The sequence below is a fragment of the Elephas maximus genome, chromosome 7 (genome assembly GCF_024166365.1).
Source record: "Elephas maximus indicus isolate mEleMax1 chromosome 7, mEleMax1 primary haplotype, whole genome shotgun sequence".
Classification (NCBI taxonomy): domain Eukaryota; kingdom Metazoa; phylum Chordata; class Mammalia; order Proboscidea; family Elephantidae; genus Elephas; species Elephas maximus.
The window spans coordinates 42,979,803-42,998,248 of NC_064825.1; the positions used below are offsets into that span (position 1 = coordinate 42,979,803).

The 18,446-nt window shown below is 45.5% G+C and overlaps 1 protein-coding gene across 2 annotated transcripts in view; it reads left to right on the top strand.

The window, feature by feature from the left end:
- The window catches only part of TENM4 (teneurin transmembrane protein 4), an 887,828-nt gene that overhangs the window by 398,218 nt on the left and 471,164 nt on the right, over positions 1-18,446 (top strand). The gene's annotated exons all lie outside the window — the stretch shown is intronic.

Below are 18,446 nucleotides of genomic sequence, written 5' to 3' on the forward strand. Positions count from 1 at the left end.
AAACCCTATGGGACAGTTAAAGTTTGCTATGACTCATCCACAGTGGGTTTGGCTTCTTTTGTTTGTTAGGTATCTGTTTCTTGCTCACTTTCTCCTGTTAGACCATGAAGTCCTTCAGAACAGGATCATGAAACACCCATTTTGGGATCTTCATGCCTAGCACAGGGATCTGATTCAACCAAGCACTCACGAAAGGGTGGTAGTCAGAGAGGGGGACCAGTGACTAGTACTGAGCCAGAAGTCCTGGTGAAACAGTTTGAGTTCTCAGAACACCAAACACACTGCCCCGTCCCTCCCAAACAGGAAAGGTAGTGTGGGCAGCAGAGGTGTACAGGGAATGCAGTAGAGATGTTAAGTACAACAGTCCTGGGTTCAAATCCCAGCTGAGGCACTTAATGACTGTACAATTGAACTTCTCTGGGCCTTGGCATCTCATCCATAAAATGGGAATAACAAGTTCTCCTGTCAGAGACATGGGTTGGATGCAGACTGAACAAGTTAGCAGATGCAAGCAGCGCTTTCTAAACTATGCAGCCCTCTTCACATTCGGCCGTTTCCAGCTCACAGGCTGCCTTTCTTCTGCATGAGTGTCTGAACACTGCATTTACGCAGGAAGCATCGGTCATACTGACAAATCTCTGTGCCCCAGGTGGTGTTCCTAACCGTTTAGAGGCTTGGCATTTATTCTCAACTTCTTGTTGTTATACTTTTCAAATAGCCAAGTATTTGAATATCATCAGCCTGATCGCCCCTCCAGATTTGTAGCCCTTGTCCTGTGCAGATGAGATCCTCTTGCAGGCGAGTGTCCCAGACGGTAGCTGCGGCCTCATGGAAGGGGTATCGAACGTCAGAACTTTGGAATCAAGTCTCAGCTCTGCTCCTTTCCATCTGGGTGACCTTGGCCAAGTCGCTGTACCTCTTTGAGCTTTAATTTGATTGCTTATTCATATAGTGTTTCACTGTTTAAAAGCCACATCTACCTGCTGCACAACTCTTTCAACCTCTCTGATCTTTTTTTTTAAATAATTTATTCCTTTGCTGAACACACAGCAGAACACACACCAATTCAACAATTTCTACGTGTGCAATTCAGTGACATTGATTACATTCTTCAGGTTGTGCAACCATTCTTACGCTCCTTTTCTGCATTGTTCCTCCCCATAAGCTTCCTATCCAGTCTTTTGAGTTGCTGTTGTCAATTTGATCCCATAGAGGTAGTTTTGTTTTGTTTTGTTTTTTAAATAATTACAGCTAATCTTGATCACCACAATGAAAAAAGTAAGACTCTTTATGTGGGGCTTTGAAAACACACAGACCTGAATTTTACTTCCCAGTTCCCTTAAAAAGCTGTGTGGCTTTGGGGAAATTCTTGCCCCCTCTGAGTTCAGTTTATATAAAATGGTAATAATTTGGCAAGCAACCATCACCAAGCACATGCCAGGTATCCAGAAAATGAGAACCATTATTTATATTCATTATTAGTATACTATAGTCGTTTGCCTAAGATCAAAAGCCAGATCTCAGAGTGAGCTCCCCTGAGAAAGAATCCCACACTCCTGCCTACCTGTCATGCATGCCACCCTGTTGAAATGAGGATAATAAAACCTACTTCTCCAGGCAGTAGAGAGTTAGATGCCATAGCCTGGTTGGCAGTGCTGTGTAAACTATAAAGTGCCAGGTCCAGGTAAGGCCCCAGCATTTCATATTTTCTCAGTACACCCTGTGGCCTCTCCCTCTGGTAAGGTGTATCTAATGGTTTGTCATAGACCGTGAATTTTTAGCCTGGAGTTTTCTAGATTGTGCTGAAGAGAATTCTCCAGGCCCTTCCCATTTCCTTCCTAGCTTGGGGCTCAGACTTAAACGCTCTTTTACACTTGTGGGATGAGAGGAGAAGGAAAGCCAGTAGGCTCCATCCTCCCCAATCAGGCTAAAAGGGGCACCACTTGGGAAGATTGAGGCAAAATGGGCCAGTTTCCAGCCATCTGGCCTGTCTGTGGGGCCTGGCCCTCTTGGGGGCTAATCCCCATTTTGTGATGCTCCCTTGGAGTGGGCACAGAGCCTAAGCCAATTAAAACCATCTCTTTGAAGGTGGTTCAGGTTTCTCAGAGCCTGGAGAGCACAGGCCTGCACAGTGACCCGAGGTAATTGCTCCCGGGATTGCTCTCCTCTCCTTCCTGCCAGCCAGAGCTGGAGGAGGGCAGGGGCTCTTGTTGGGAAGGCTCCAGCTCTCTCTGCCCTCCCCAGGCCCCCAGATGACTGTGTAGATCCTCAGAAGAGAGAGTGGCCAGGATGTAAATAACTCCCCATCTTACAAATAAGGAAAGTGAGGCCCCGCATGACTTGACCATGCCTTCCAGCTACTAAGTAGCTGGGCTGGGATTCAAATTGGACCATCCCTGCTCCAAAGTGGTGCTCTTTCTGTCTTCCTGGGACAAGAACTAAACCTTCGTGACCTTATGTCCCAGCACAGACCAGGCACAGAGTAGGTTCTTAGTAAATGTTTGTTCAGTGACTATATGAATGCATAATTCTAAACAATGACATCCAGTGTCTTAATGCCATGGGAATATTGAGAACTGCATCTGGGCCAGAGTGAAACACTAGCAACCAAGTGCTAAGCCTGTTCTAAGTGCTTTGCAGGTTTGTTGTTGTTATTAGGTGCCGTCTAGTCAGTTCCGACTCATAGCGACCCTATGTACAACAGAACGAAACACTGCCCAGTCCTGTGCCATCTTCATGATGGTCGCTACATTTGAGCCCATTTTTGCAGCCACTGTGTCAATCCATCTCATTGTGGGTCTTCCTCTTTTTCGTTAACCCTCTACCTTACCAAGCATGATATCCTTCTCCAGGGGACCGGTCCATCCTGATAACATGTCCAAAGTATGTGAGCAGAAGTCTCACCATCCTCACTTCCAAGGAGCACTCTGGCTGTGCTTCTTCCAGGACAGACTTGTTTCTTTTTCTGTCACAACATGGTATATTTAACATTTCGTGCCAACACCATTATTCAAAGGCATCAATTCTTCAGTCTTCCTTATTCATTGTCCAGATTTCACATGCATATGAGGTGATTCAAAATACCATGGCTTGGGTCAGGCACACCTTAGTCCTCAAAGTAACATCTGTGCTTTTCAACACTTCATAGAGGTCTTTTACAGCAGATTTGCCTCATGCAGTATGTCATTTGATTTCTTGACTGCTGCTTCCATGGGCGTTGATTATGGATCCAAGTAAAATGAAATCCTTGCAGGTAGGTATAGTAATTATCCCCACTTTAGAGATAAGTAAACTGAGGCCTGGAGAGGTTAGATAACTTACTCATGGTACAAAGGTGGTGAGTGATTGAGCTGGATTTTAGACCCAAACTGTCTGGCTGCAGACTCCATGCTTTTAGCAGCTATACATGGCTTCCTCCCTAGCAGGGATGTCCTCATCCGTACCGTGGGAATGTGATGATCTTCCCCCTGCCAATCTCACAGCACTGTGGTATCTCATGGAGATATGATATGAAGGGGCTTTACACTAGAAACACTGCACTAGACAGAGCGGGGCGGCTGCAGGCTAGTGGAGGCCAGGCTTTACACTGCATGCCATAACCTCTCTGGATCCCAGCCCTGGAGAGAGCACACAGCCCCTCCCCACTTCCTGTCTTTGCTCTGTAGCCTCAAAAGTTGGTACAATTAACAGCTACTATTAATGACCCAAAAAAAAAAAAAGCAGAATTGTTGGAGCAACAGGCAGTTACTTTTTTGTTGTTGTTATTTTATCTATTTAATAAATTTAGATTAAAATTAAGATTTTGTGTAATTCTTAGACTAAAAAAATGAGTGGGGTTCTTAGTGGTTAGTGCACAGCTGATACTTCCCACAGAGTCTTATGAGTGTGGTATCCTTCCCTTGGTGGGTGATTTTTACAGAGAGATGATAAAGAAAATCTTTGTCCAGGCAGAGTTTCTTAATGAAAAAAAGCTTAGGGCCATAATCAAGAGAACGAAGTGAGGGTCTGGCCCCGGAAGCCACACTGCAATGACCCAGGTGTAACATTAGCCAGCAGAGGGGCCAAAGGCCAAAGCTTCCCCAGGAAGAGCACAGGCCTGGGCCCTCCTGGAAGGGGCTGTGCTCAGCTCATGTGAGCCCACCAGAGTGCTTGGGCAGCCTCAGGTTGCTGTTCCAGGTGGCTGCCAGGAAGGTAAACAGCCTCCTGGAGTCAGGGGTTGCCCAGGGCAGAGCAGTGAAGGGCATTTCTGAGAATGTCACTTATGTGTGGTGAGGAGTGGGGAGGGAATGAGTGAAGGACCAGGTGAAAGGACAGGGGCACCTGGCCCACAGAGAATGGGGAGCTTAGAGCTAGCATCTGCTGCTCCCTCGCTGAGGAACTCACAGCCTGGCCCAGGAACAAGGGCAGAGCTCTTCGGTGTTCCTGTGTTTGCTGGGTGGTTTCATGTTTGATTTGGGCACCCCACAGGGACTTGGAGCCTGGTGGTACGAGTTCACGTGGCACTTGTGCTAACAGGCATCTCTGATCCCGAGCACAGGGGTTCACAGTGCAGCATGTTGTGTTCCAGCTGGGAGCTTGGTTTGATCAGAATCCTCTTAGCACGGGGATTGGCATGCCTTACACATGTGGAATTCATGCAGCAGCATTCCCTCCTAACTAGGGGGCAGTTGTTCATTTCCTTGTCTCTCTCTCCCTCGGGATGCGTGGAGAATGTCAGGGCAGACCTGTGCACTTGGAGTCCAGAGAGCTGGGCAGCATCTGAGGCCTGGTTCGGCTTTTTGCCAGCGGTGTGACTTTGGGACGAGGCACTTCACCTCTCTGAACTTCAGCTCTTTGTTTCAAAGAGGATCATAACATAGCCGCTCACAGGCATTTGTTTGTTTATTCCATTTAATTAGTTAGTAGTTATTAAGTGCCTACTATTTGCAGGACTGGGAGCTTGGGATTCAATGCTGAACAATATGGGCATGGTTCCCACTTCCACAGAGCTTAGAACATATAATTAAGCAACTATTTGAATGTAAATATAACATAATACATAATTTTGACACATTCTCCAAAAGAGAAGTACAGAGTTGTGGATCCAACCACAAAAAATGTGGGAGATTTGCAAGATTTGAAGCATGTTTGAACATTAAGAATTATCCTTGTTACCATCATAACATTGAAGGTATTTTTATGATCTGAACCTTAGTTTCCTCATCTGTATTATGGAAATTTTAACAGTGCTTGTACCCGTTAGCCTTTGCTGTGTAACAAAGCACATGAAAACTTAGTGGCTTAAAGCGACTACTTAGGGGTTCCAGTTACTGAGTGTCAAAATTTGAATCTGAGCAGAGCTAGGTGGTTCAGCTAGTCATCTTTGGGCTCATTCATGTGGCTGCAGTCTACTGGCGGATAGTACGCTCAACTGTTGTCTCTAATAACTGGAGCCCAGCCCAGGCCTCTTTATATGATGGCTGCTTTCCAAAAACAGCAGGAGAGGACAAGCCCAAATGCACAAGAGTTTCTCATGTTTCTGCTACCAGTTGCTGTCATTGATCCTGACTCGTGGTGACCCTGTGTGTGACAGAGTAGAGCTGTGCTCCATAGGGTTTTCAGTGGCCGATTATTCAGAAGTAGTCAGGCTTTTCTTCTGAGGCACCTTTTGGTAGACTAGAACCACCAGCCTTTTGGGCTAGCATCTGAGCGCATTAACGTCTACACCACCCAGGGATGCCTCTGCTAGGTGTTTGCTAATGTCCCCTTGGCCCATTGGCCAATGCAAGTCACACTGTGAGAGTCAGTGTGGGAAAGGCCTACACAGGGGTGTGGGTACAGGGAGGCGTGATTCACGGAGGGCAGTTCATACAGCAGTCTACTGCAATCCCTAATTTCCAGAGTTTCTGTGAGGATTTTGTAGTAAATACATGATGCCAATGTGTAAGTTAGTGTGTCCCGTCAAGATAGTGAACATTTCCATTCCCACAAGGATCCCTCGTGTTGCCCTTTTATAATCACAGCCACCTCTCTCCCACCCCTACCCCTGTCCATAACCCCTCCAAATGAAAACCCAGAGTTGTCGAGTCAATTCTGACTCATAGCAACCCTACAGGACAGAGTAGAATGGTCCCAAAGAGTTTCCAAGGCTGTAATCTTTACGGAAGCAGACTGCCACATCTTGTTCCCACTGAGCTGCTGGTCGGTTCGAACTGCCGACCTTTCAGTTAGCAGCTGAGTGCTTCAGCACTGAACCACCAGGGCTCCTTATCCATAACCCCTAGCAGCCACTAATCTGTTCTCCATTCCTAAAAGATTGTCATTTCAAGAATGTTATATAAATACCATTAAGTACCATTGCATGGTATGTAACCTTTTGGGATTGGCTTTTGTTCATTCGGCATAATTTGCTGGAGATTCATGGAGGTTATTGCATGTATTGTTTGTTCCTTTTTATCACTGACTAGTATTCCATGGTTTAGATGTACCACCATTTGTTTAACCGTTGAGTTATTAAAGGACATCTGGCCATTTGAGTAGCTGATTTTTGGCTATCGTAAATAAAGTTGCTATGACCAATCATGTACAGGTTTGGGGTGAGCCTAAATTTTCATTTCTGTGGAATAAATGCCCAAGAGTACAAATGCATGTTTAGTTTTGTAAGAAACTGCCAATCTGTCTTCCAGAGTGGCTGTACCATTTTACATTTCTGCCAGTATGAATGAGTGATCCGGTTGCGCAACATCCTTGCCAGCATTTGATGTTGTTGATATATTTTATTACAGCCATTCTAGCGGGTGTGTGGTGATACCTCATTGTGGTTCTGATTTGCATTTCCCTGATGGCTAATGATGAACATCTTTTCATGTGCTTATTTGCCATCTGTATATCCTCTTCAGTGAAATGTTTGTTCATATCTTTTGCCCATTTTCTAATTGTGTTGTTTGTTTTGTTTTTTACTGTTGAGTTTTGGGAATTCTTTACATACTCTAGGTACTAGTTCATTGTTGGATATGTGTTTAAAAAATGTTTTCTCCCATTCTGTAGCTCATCTTTTTATCCTCTTCACAGGGCCTTTCACAGAGCACACATTTTGAATTTTGATGAAATCCAGTTTATCAGTTTTTCCTTTTTAGATTGTGGTTTCGATGTAGAGCCTACGTTTTTAGTGCTGTGCTCCACTGCTTCCCTAGAGCCTGGGGAAGAAAGGTTGTATTCTAGGGAGGAAGGATTAGATTTATTTGTTAGATTCTAAGGCATAGAGTTTGGACCAGCAGGAAGGCTCAAGGAAGTAAATTTCAGCTCACTATCAGGATGAACTTTCTAAGACCAAGCTGGGAGGATGAAATGTGTTAGGGGTAAGCTCCCTGTCATCAGAGATCTAGCAAAGATTGGCTGGTGTCCGTGTGGACTCATAGAAGGAATTCAAGCATCCAGTGGGGGTTGGGCAACTATATTGCTTATATTTCCTTTTCACTTGAAGAATCTGGGAGAGTAGTATCTGAATGATCCCTGTCTCCACTGGAGTTTCCAACAAATATGTCTCCCAGAGGCCATCTATTTTGAGAAACTGAAGAGGGCTTTAAGTGGCATGGTTGAGCCAGACTCTAGAGGAGCTGAAGCCACAGGTCTGCAGTTGTCCCAACTGGGGGTAGAATGCGCAGAGGCCAAAGGCTTGAGAGGGCACAGTCCCAGGTGCTGGGGTCTGTTCCTCGCTCCATCTTGGGGGCCAGCTGTTTGGCTGCCCGCCCCACCTCCATTCCAGCAGCCTCTTCTGCATTCGGATGCCACAGAGAATCCCTTTCTTTACGGCACTTATGAGGCTTAATTACTGATGGCGAAGTCCTTTGAGGCCTTGGATGAAAGGAATGGGAGCAGTGCAAGGCTTGATTAGGCGTGTAGAACTCGGCACAATTAGCTCCATGAGAGACTGGCCCTGCCTTTATCTGTCTCCAGTTCTGTGTGACTTACAGCGGCTAATTATTAGAATAAAAATCGCCTGGCCACCCAGCTGCTGGAAAGAGGGCCCTAAAATCTATTAAATCTGCCTTTAATTATTGAAAATGGAAGCTGCTTCAGGCAGTTAGGGTTTTCCCATCTTTGTGGGCTTCTCTCTCCACCTCCTTGAGGCTTGGGAGCATGGAGAAGTAAGTGAAATTCCGCCAAAGCCATTTCTCTCTCCCTTGCTTTTCACTGCAACATCCCTCTCTGGGACGCACTCAGCTAACAAGCTTTGTCTGGTGTAAGGCCCCCTTTTCGCACTTCCCCAAGGAGGTTTACAACCATTGTACCTTACAGAACTCCTGGCCCTTAACAGAGTACTTTTAATTCCATTTTTTGTGTGCGTGTGTTGGAACATCAGAGCAATCCTGGGATATAAATTAAGTAGTGACAGGACACCCCACCCCCACCCCCACACTTTGTAGAAGAGAAAACCAAGGCCATGAAAGGGAGCATGATGATAGTGACAGTGGACAGACACTGGCTCTTCACTTCCTGTGTGTTATGGATTGAATCATACCCCCTCCAAAGATGTGTGTTGCAAACCTAACCGCTCTGCCTATAGATGTAATCCCATTTGGGAATAGGGTTTTCTTTATTATGTTAATGAGTCCGTACCAGTGTAGGGTGTGTCCTAAACCCTATTCACTTCTGAGCTATAAGACACAGACACAGAGGGAAATAAGCACAAACAGGGGAAGATAGATGCCATGTGAAGATTGCCCAGCAACCGAGGAATGGAGAGACTATAGAAGCTGAAAGCGACAAGGATCTTCTCTCAGAACTGGCTGAGAAAGCCTTGCCCTAGAGACAGTGCCCTAAATTTAAACTTCTAGCCTACTGAACTGTGAAAAAATAAATTTCTATTCTTTAACGCTACCCACTTATGTTTCTGTTATAGCAGCACTAAGAAACTAAGATGCTGGGCATATGGTGTCAGCAAGTCACAGCCTCCTGAGTCTCAGCTGCTTCCTCTCTAGAAATTTCTCAGCATCCAGGGTCCAAAGTGAGGTGCTACTGTTACTGACATGAGGGCCATCATGACACTCCTTCACTGATCAGTAGAGCTCTTCTCCTGGTCTGGGATCAGAAGAGCAGAAAGGGTGTATCTAAATACCTCCTGTGCCCACAGGCCCAAAGCTACCCTGAGCTCAGGCCCAGAATATGACTGAAGAGAGAGGAAAAGAGGGGCAATTCCTGCAGCAGCTGTTGAGCTCACCCAAGAACTTTCTTCAGGCTGAGGAATACTTAGTGTTAAAACTAAGAGGCTCACCCTTTCCGGGACCCTTAAAGTGGTGCCTGTCTTTCTGTGGTGCTAGTTTTCCACTCAGGCTCTCTCCTCTCATTCCTCACAGTGTTCACCTCCTGTGGAAGTCCCAGGTGATTACGGAATGTGGGTAAACCTACCCAGAAGTATACCGTGCATCCTGGTGTGAAAGAATGTGGATCGGGGAATCTGGAAAACACAATTATCACAATACAAATTATCACAAAACCTCCTGTTGATTGAAGAAATATTGTGCCCTGGGTCCTGTGTGTGCTCAGACCTTTGAGGGCTCTGGGCAACTCTGATGGACGCTCTGCCAGTTCAGGATTGGAGGCATAGTTCTCATACAGCGGCCATCTACCCTTTGGTACCTGGCCTCTGACAAGCCCTCCAACAGAAGGGCAAGATGGCTTCTATAGGCAGCAGTACCATCTGTCACCTGCCTGCCAGCCTGCTGATTAGGGATGTCCCCACAGCCAGGCTGGGCACATGGCCACACTCCACTATGCTCCCAGGAAAGCCCTGCGCCTGGCCCAGCAGTGCTGTGTTTCTGTGCCAGGCATATGTAGAGAAGGGGTTGTAAAAGTACTTCTACCTGAAGCCCAGGTCAGGTGCTAACTCAGTCCATCAAAGGTATTGATACTGTTAAATAAACAAAGGGAGGGAACAAATAGAACACTTAAGCAAATTACAATATGGGATGACTTATGTGGGAAGCAACACAAATTGGAATTAAAAGCTTGATCTTTGGGGTTGGGCAGAACCAGGTTTGAATCCTGGCTCTTCCATTTCCTTTCTATGGCCTTTTGAGCAAGACGCTTAACCTCTCTAATCCCTGGTTTCCCTTATATAAGATGGGGATGGTTTAGGAGTGTGATAAGGATTAAATAAGATAGCGTATGTGAAGGCCTTGCCCTTAGCTAAAATTATTGTCATTACTGTTTTAAAAGGCAAGACTCCCCAGGGACAGGGACAGAACAATGTGCTGTGGGTGCTGCAACAAAGCACACAGACTTGGAAGGCAGATCTCCTGCATGCCAGTCCTGAAGTATTGCCTGACCTTGAGTATCACTTTGTTTTTCTGAGCCTCAGTTTCAAAATCTGGAAAATGGGATAATCATGCTTACTTCTCTGGTTTGCACATAGCCCAGCACAGTACCTGGCAGAAAATAGGTACTCAGGCCCCTATCCTGCCTCAACTTCATATGATGCTGGAGTTTAAAACAAAGGACTTGCGAGGCCAAACTTCGGAGGACTAAGAAAGTAAAATTTATGATGATTTTACACACACACAGATACCTAGGAATTACATTTTGTGGAACACATTTCAGCTCTGAAATATTTATGGGGCCTTCTTGACACACAGGGAACTAAAAATATCACCCTGTGTTTATATTAAGGAAAACTTATAAAACTTTAGTCCAGTAGGAATTCAGTCAATTTCCTGGTTTGTTTCTGGCTGTGTCTGAGGTTGCGAGGTAACCAGGGGTGATAACAGCCCCCATTTCCCTGTGGGTTTTGGCAGGGGTAGAGGTTTCTTGGCAGCACTGCACCGTCTGCCCTTCATAAATATTGCTGGAGTTCCCTTGAAGGGTTCAAGTTTGTTTCTTGAGTTTCTTCTCCAACACCAAAAGGTTTGTTTTCCTGATCTCCCCTTCTCTCCCTGTCCTCACCATTTTTCTAGGCCAGCTCCAGACCCCTGGGGCATGGGGTCTTCTCTGAAATCCAGCAGGAGGACACAGTCCCTCCTGGCATCTCTTGTCCAAGATCTCTCTTTCACATGCATTTTTTATTTCACTGTCTACTTACATTATCACCGTTTATGGAAATGACTTTATTTCTTCTGCCAGGCTGCACACTTCTCACCTCGCAAGCTTTCTCTCAACCTCTTTGCTCCCTGAAGTCTGGACTCCAGGAATATCTGGGCTCCTGTCTGCTCCTGGATTCTGTTTTGCCTCAGACTGTGGTCCATGCTGCGACCTAGAACAGTGCTCTTTTTTTTTTTTTCCAAATCGTAGGTTGCAACCCATGAATAATTCCAGTCTAATTAAGTAGTTGTCACTGTTAGGTGCCACAGAGTGGATTTAGACTCAGAGTGACCCCATGTGACAGAGTAGAACTACCCCGTAGGGTCTTCTAGGCTATAATCGTTATAGGAGCAGATTACCAGGTCTTTCTACCACAGACCCACTGGGTGGGTATGAACCACCAACCTTTTGGTTAGCAGCTGAGCGCTTAACTGTTGTGCTGCCAGGGCTCCTGTTTAAGTAGAATGGAATAAAATTAAAAATATCAGATCCCTTGAGTTAAGGTTAAGGGTGGTGTTGTGAAATTTTTGTTTTGGTTAGAAATGTGTAGATGTATACATGTATCAAGTTTTGATATGAAATGTCTTCTTATTGTAGGTCAGAGAAATGTGAAAGTCACTAAAGACATCTAGACCTCTTTTCCCTCCTCACCTTAAAGCCTGGCTAACGTTACTCCGTATCCTTTGGTCTTCATTTAGATGTCACATTTTCTGGGGAGTGACCCCTGATCATCCTTCCACCTTTTGCCCACCTCAGTCTGGGTTGGGGGCCCCTGTGATGTGCTTCCCCTGCCCCTGCCTGTCTTCCTGTCTGACTCACCCACTCTACAGAAGCTCCAAGGAGCAGCAGCCACATTTGTGTTGTCCTCTGATGCTTCACACAAGGTTGGCCACATGGTAGGATCCCAAGGTTGGGAGAGAAGGGTAAGAGGGAACAAAGGGACTTTGTGTGATACCTTTATGCCTTCTTCTGCAGCACGTAGGACAGAAAAGGTGCTTAGCAATTATTTATCAAATGAGTGAACCTATGGTACTAGGTGTTTCATATATTTCTTGAGGTTTACACATTTTCTTCTGGTTCAAATTCAAACCCAGACTCTTGAAAGCCATGTAATCTAGAGCCAGTCATTTAATCTCTCTGACCTTGTTACCTCATTTGTAAAATAAGAGTAATAATAATATCTAACATGCATAATTGTTTTGGGGAATTAGAAAAAAACATTCACAAAGTGCTGGGCACATGAGGAGGTATTCAATTAACAGTAGAAATGTTATTGTTATTGCCTCTTTTCTTATGCAAAATGATACCCCGATCACCATTACCACCATGTGTCTCCCAGGCCTCCTGGCATTCACACACTGGTTCATACCTTCCAGATCCATCCAAGCCCAGCTCCAGGTAAATAAAAAAATAAAAATATTTTAGAGTCAGAGGATTCTGGGTTCAGGTCCAGTGCTGTCACTTAGTGGCTCTGTGAACTTGATTAACCACCTGGGTCATTTAGCCTTGTCTCTCAAACAAGAAATAATGAGGGTTCTTGTGGGATTGTGTGAAAAGAAGCGAGCACAGTGCTCAATATATATGAGTTTCTTCCCTCCTGTTGTCCAGCACCCACCCTCCTTTCCCATAGACACACCAATGATACCCAAACCAGCATAAGGAGAAGTGTATAAAAGCACAGTTCATAGTTTATCAAAGCACTTACTGTTGATGGCCCCTGTGGCTGACACCCGGAGAGACATAGCTGTCACAGCAGGGCTCATGTTCTGCTCATCTCTGGGGCCCCCAATGCCCAGCACAAACTGTAACAGGCTGTGGAAATGAACTCAGTTACTTTTCTGGCACAACAGTTAAGCAACTCAGCTGCTAACGGAAAGGTTGGCAGTTAGAAACAACTCAGAAGCTCTGCAGAAGAAAAGACCTAGCCATCTGCTCCCATAAAGTTTACAGCCTAGAAAACCCTATGGGGCAGTTCCACTCTGTCACATGGGGTCACTATGAGTCAGAAATTGACTCTACACACCCAACAGCAACACGGTTTTACTTGGAGAAGAGTTTCAGAAAGCCATGCCTCAGGAGAAGGCTGGTGAGCCAGGTCCTTGCCAGCATGGTACACAGCTCACATATGTGGTTGGTGTCAGGGCTCTCATATGGGGGTCAGAAGTTCTTTGTGCTGATTTTAAACTTCAGCTGGAGCCACAGCCGGAGCCTCCACATTTAGCCCAAGACCTGCAGTGACTGAGCTGTCGCTTCTGCCCTTTAGGTGTCTATTTGCTACTTGAGCTTTCCAGAACATATTTGACTGCTTAATCTATTTTTAAAGTAGTTACATAATCTCTTTGTTAGAAATAAGGACAAAGCAATGATGACAATGGTGATGATGATGATAGTAACACTACATTACAATTTATAAAGCATCTAACAAACCCAGCCTCCTGGAGTAAGGAGTTAGGCAGTAGCCAGAGCAGGAATGACTCCAAACTTGGAGCTCATTCTACCACTGTGCATAGTAAAGTGATGAAGGAAGGAAGATGTATTCATTTCCTAGGGCTTCCCTAACAAAAGTATCACAAACTGGGTGCCTTAAAACGAGGGAAATATATTCTTTCACAGTTTGGGAGGCTAGAAGTTCAAAATCAAGGTGTTGCCAGGGCCATGCTTCTGAAGGCTCTGGGGAAGGATCCTTCCTTGCCTCCTCCAGCTTCTGGTGGTTGCCAACAATCCTTGGTGTTCCCTGGCTCAGAGACGCATTACTCTAATCTCTGTCTCGGTCATCACATGGCCTTCTTCCCTATGTTTGTGTGTCCCCAAATCTTTCCTTCTTATAAGAACATCAGTCACTGGATTTAGAACCTACCTAAAGAAGCTGTAAGACTTCACCTTAACTTGACCACCACTACAAAAACCTATTTCCAAATAAGGTCATATTTACAGGTACTGGGGTCATATCTTTTTGGGGACATAATTCAACCAACAACAGAAGGTTTGGAGTTGGACAGATCAGCTGTTGATATACTTCCTGGCTGTGTGATTTTAAGCCAGTTATTTAATTGCTCTAAGCTTCAGTCAGTAAAAAGGGACCGATACACAGAGGTAGGTATGATGAGTATGTGATGAGCACTAAATGAGACAGTCTAAATAAAGCACTTCACCCAGTGCCTGACCTGCACTAAACCCTCAGTAAAGTGGTAGCTGTTGGCATTATTATTTTGATGATGACGATAATGATGATTGCTGAGGTCAGCAAGATATTAAGGGGTGAAGTTGAAAGAGCCAGGGTCCTGACAGGAAACAGAACTTACCCCTGAAGGTTCAAATGAACAGACTGCAGGGGCAGAAGTATAGATAGGTTAAGGGAACCAAGACAGTGAAACACTCGGGGCCTAGCAACAGCAGGAGACTGTTAACCACTCCTGTGTTTGGAAGGGAGAGGGGAGGGAATGATGTTAGCAGAGCTGGAGGAACGGACCAGGGGCCACCTGGTGGGTGCTGTAGTGGATGAAGGAATACAGAGCAAAGAGAAAGCCAGAAAGAACACCAGCCTCTTGCCTATCACCCTCCTGCCTCCCAATCTCCTTCTGGTTCTTCCCTTGGCTGAACCCAACAGGGAGGTTGCTGGTAAGGAAGCCAGGTGGACATTCCACAGGGCCCAGCCTCCTGGGCACAGAGCAGAGCAGGGTGGAGCGTGGCCTGAGGAGGCAGATGGAAACGAACCAGCCTAGGAGGCAAGCAGGAGAATAAGGTAGCACAGGCTCAGCCATATCAAAGAGCACAGGGTGTCTAGCAGCTAAGCAGAGCTTCATGAGAATGAAACAGAGGATGTGTATCTGGCAGGCACGAAGCAGGGTGACAGGTGGTTCTGTGGGCAGTGAGGGGAAGCAGAGGGAGAATTAGGCAGGGTCAGGTCATGAGAGGCTGAATGTCACACTAATGGATTGAATGGGCAGTGGGGAAGGAAGGAGGTTGTCAGGGGAAAGAAGTGTCTTAGTTACTCAGTGCTGTTATAACACAAATATCACAAGTGATTGACTTTGAAGAATAGAAATTTCCAGTTCACTCACAGTTTTGGAGGCTAAAAGTCCAAATCAGAGTCTCGGCCATGTCGGCTCTTTCCTTGTCAGCAGCCCCGGGTGTTCCTTGGCTCGTAGATGATTCTCACATGGGGTCTGTCTTCCCCCTGTGTGTGTGTCTGTGTCTATTCTGATCTTTTTATAACTCAGAATTGATTAGCTTTAGGATTCACCCTATACTGGTATGACCTCATTAACATACCAAACAGGATCACATCCATTGGTACCCAAGAAAAACCAAACCCATTGCCATCGAGTCAATTCCAACTCATAGTGACCCTATAGAACAGAGTAGAACTGTCCCCACAGGGTTTCCAAGAAGCAACTGGTGGATCCGAACTGCCAACCTTTTGGTTAGCAGCCTGAGCTCTTAACCACTATGCCACCAGGGCTCCATTCCATAGGTGCAAGGGCCAGGAATTCATCCCACATTTTGGGGGGACACAATTCAGTCCACAAAAGGAGTGAACTAATGTGTTTAAGCATGGATATGTGCCAGGTGCTTCTCTTCCCTGCTCATGAGTGGGGGGTAGGGAGCTCACAGGGTCTGAAGTAGGTACCCCTCCCCAGCATTCTACCCATCCTCTTGCCAGGGGTCTCAGTATCATCATTCTGGAGACTCTTGCTCCAAAGATAGCTTTTCTCCATTGTCTCTTCTTTTTTCATCCCAACCTTTTCTTTCTCTCTGTATTAAATGCCAATTTGAGTGTGAAACATGACCAACTTTCTGTTAAAAATAAATATTTACTGAATTACTACATTATACCAGAATATTAAAAAAAAATCAAAAGGAAATAAGAGCAAAGCAAATATTCTCACTGGCCTAATATTCTCACTGGCCTCTGCTTTGTGAAAGGAAAGCCACGAGTTTTGGAACTATGTTCTTAATAATTTGTAGTTACTACGCCTTTGCATTAAAGCCAGTGTCTTTGGTCAACAGGCACATGCTTAGAAGAAGTAAAAGCCATCCACCGATTTAACAGCCTAAAATGTGTCTCAGTCTTAGTGACATGTGTTTCTGGAAAGACGCTCCTTCTCCAGTTATAGCTGATACCTAGCTGGACCCTTCTAAATTAGGCGTGTAAAAAAAATTTTTTTTTGGATGATGATAAGGACACATACTGAGCATCCATTATGTACCAGGGACCGTATTTTTATATCTTAACTCATTTAATTCTCAGAACAACTCTGTGAGGTTGGTATTACTCTATAGGTGAGGAAACTGAAACACAGAGAGGTTAAATAACTTACCCGAGGTCACACAGCTGGCGAGTGGTAGACATATACTTTTAACTCAGGCTGCCTTTGATATTTAAAAAGAATATATTTAAGCAATGCCTTTTACTCAATATTAGCTATACCTAGTACACATGAGCTCAAGCATAACAACAATTGTAAGGATGGCGCAGGACCAGGCAGTGTTTCGTTCTGTTGTGCATAGGGTCTCTATGAGTCAGAACCGACTCGATGGCACCTAACAACAACAACAGTACATATTTGCCTAAGTTGAACTGCTATATCTTATGTTACTTAAAATTGGTCAGAAGGAATGAAGTGACCGTCAAGTAATTTAATTCATTCATTCATTCAGCAGGCATTTCATGAGCACTAGAGATGCCAGGCCCTGGGCTCATTTTGGGGAGGCAAGAGAAGAAAACTCAGCTCAGACCTCAAGGAACCATAGTCAAGGGGAGAGGCAGATGTGAAAATGATGGGCCATCTCATTAGCTGTATGCAGTGTGATGGAACAGCATGTACGAAGGCATACAGCCACCGAATTCATGTCTAGGGAAGTGCAAGTGGTCACACATATAAACTTCCAGCTTGTCTTTAACATTCACAAGACTCCTACACTCCCACATCACAGTGTAGGCAGGCACTGAGGCCCACTGCCCTCTTGCTACCGCGTACCCTCCCTGGTCTGGCAGAGATCCCACCACTCCCTACGGCTGCCCAGACACTGAAACCTGGTGCCAGCACTGTTTATCACAGCTCTTGCTCTGTTGTGATAAGACAACTAAGGTGTGGAATATTTTGTATGCCCATGTTGTTATGAGGGAGTACTGGTGGCACAACAGTTAAGTGCTTGGCTACTAACCGAAAGGTTGGCAGTTGGAACCCACACAGTGGCTCTGCAGGAGAAAGACCTCCCAATCTGCTCCCATAAAGATTACAGCCTAGGAAACCCTATGGGGCAGTTCTGCTCTGTCACATGGAGTCGCTATGAGTTAAAATCGACTCAATGGCACCTAACAACAATGCTGTTATCAAAAGCAAAACAATGAAAGATAGAACTGAGAAGGTTATGTTTCAAGAAAAATGAAAGCTCTCATCTACCTTTGTGGGGAATATCCTGCTTTCCTCCTTTACTTATCTCCTGGCCCCTGTAGGAGACTGCCTTTGCTAACACAGAGTTAAAGGAAGACATCTAACAGCTTGAGAAGGAGTGTGCTATCACAGTTTAAAAATTCCAGGGCTCCAGTCTAGGGTGAAAGAAAGGGTCAAGATGGGGAAAAGAGATGAAAGGAAGATCAGGAGTTTCCTACCAAGTGGGCATCCTGGCAATACCCAGACACATGTGGATGCACACTGCAGCTTTCCCGAGTGCTGATGGTGCCACTGGTGAGATGGACAAGTTGGAGGTGACGGCCAGTGTGCTACGGCAAACCTAGCTGCAGGAACACTTTCTGTGTAGTAAGAGAGGGAGGGAGGGACCTCAGGGGGACAGAATAGGAAAATCTCAGGCTTTAGAGCTCAATTGTACCAGGTCCCCCAGATCCTGGCTTTGTTGTGCACCACTCAACCTTGAGGAGGTTCTGAAACGCCATGTTCTTGTCTCTCAGATGTGGACTGGTTGGCTGGTTAATTAAACAAATGTTATACAGTGTCTATGGTACACCAAAGGAGCCCTGGTGGTGCAGCAGTTAAGCACTCAGCTGCTAACCAAAAGGTCAGTGGTTCAAACCCACCATGCGTTCCTCGTGAGAAAGAGGTGGCGCCTGCTTCCATGAAGATTTACAGCCTTGGAAACCCTGTGGGGCAGTTCTACTCTGTCCTATAGGGTTGTTATGAGTCAAAATTGACCGGATGGCAACATGTTTGATTGTGCACCAGGAGTCTCTATGTGGTGCAAACAGTTAACATGCTCAGCTGCTAACTGAAAGGTTGGAGGTTTGAGTCCACCCAGAGGTACTGCAGAAGAAAGGCCTGGTGATCTGCTTCCAAAAACTTGGCCATTGAAAGCTCTATGGAGTACAGTTCTACTGTGACACACGTGGGCTGCCATGAGTTGGAATCACCTTGACGGCAACTGGCTGGTTA